At 53.3% G+C, this 242-nt stretch overlaps 1 protein-coding gene across 1 annotated transcript in view; it reads left to right on the top strand.

Moving 5' to 3' along the window:
- EMH_0071620 (uncharacterized protein) overlaps positions 1-242 on the top strand; it is a gene marked incomplete at both ends in the record, with an annotated part of 5,029 nt that overhangs the window by 1,301 nt on the left and 3,486 nt on the right. The window lies entirely within an intron of this gene.

The raw sequence follows: 242 nt of genomic DNA, 5'->3' as shown, positions 1-242 counted from the left end.
GCCTTCCAGCAGCACTACAGCCTGGCAGCGCCAAGGGGGGCACAGCTGCAGCAATGAGCATCGACGCGTTGATATCTCTTTGCTGCTGCTGCTGCCTCTATGTCTGCTGCTGCTGCTGCTGCTGCTGCTGCTGCTGCGTTAGCTGCTGGTGTTGCTCCAGCTGCTGAGGTCATTGCAGCATAAAAGAAAAGAAGTAATTTAAAAAAGAAGATTGAAACTCTAACAGCAGCAGCAGCAGCAGC

The sequence above is a fragment of the Eimeria mitis genome, genomic scaffold, assembly GCF_000499745.2.
Source record: "Eimeria mitis Houghton genomic scaffold, Emh_scaff4019, whole genome shotgun sequence".
NCBI classification, from domain to species: Eukaryota; Apicomplexa; class Conoidasida; order Eucoccidiorida; family Eimeriidae; genus Eimeria; species Eimeria mitis.
This window is presented reverse-complemented; position numbering and strand designations above follow the sequence as displayed.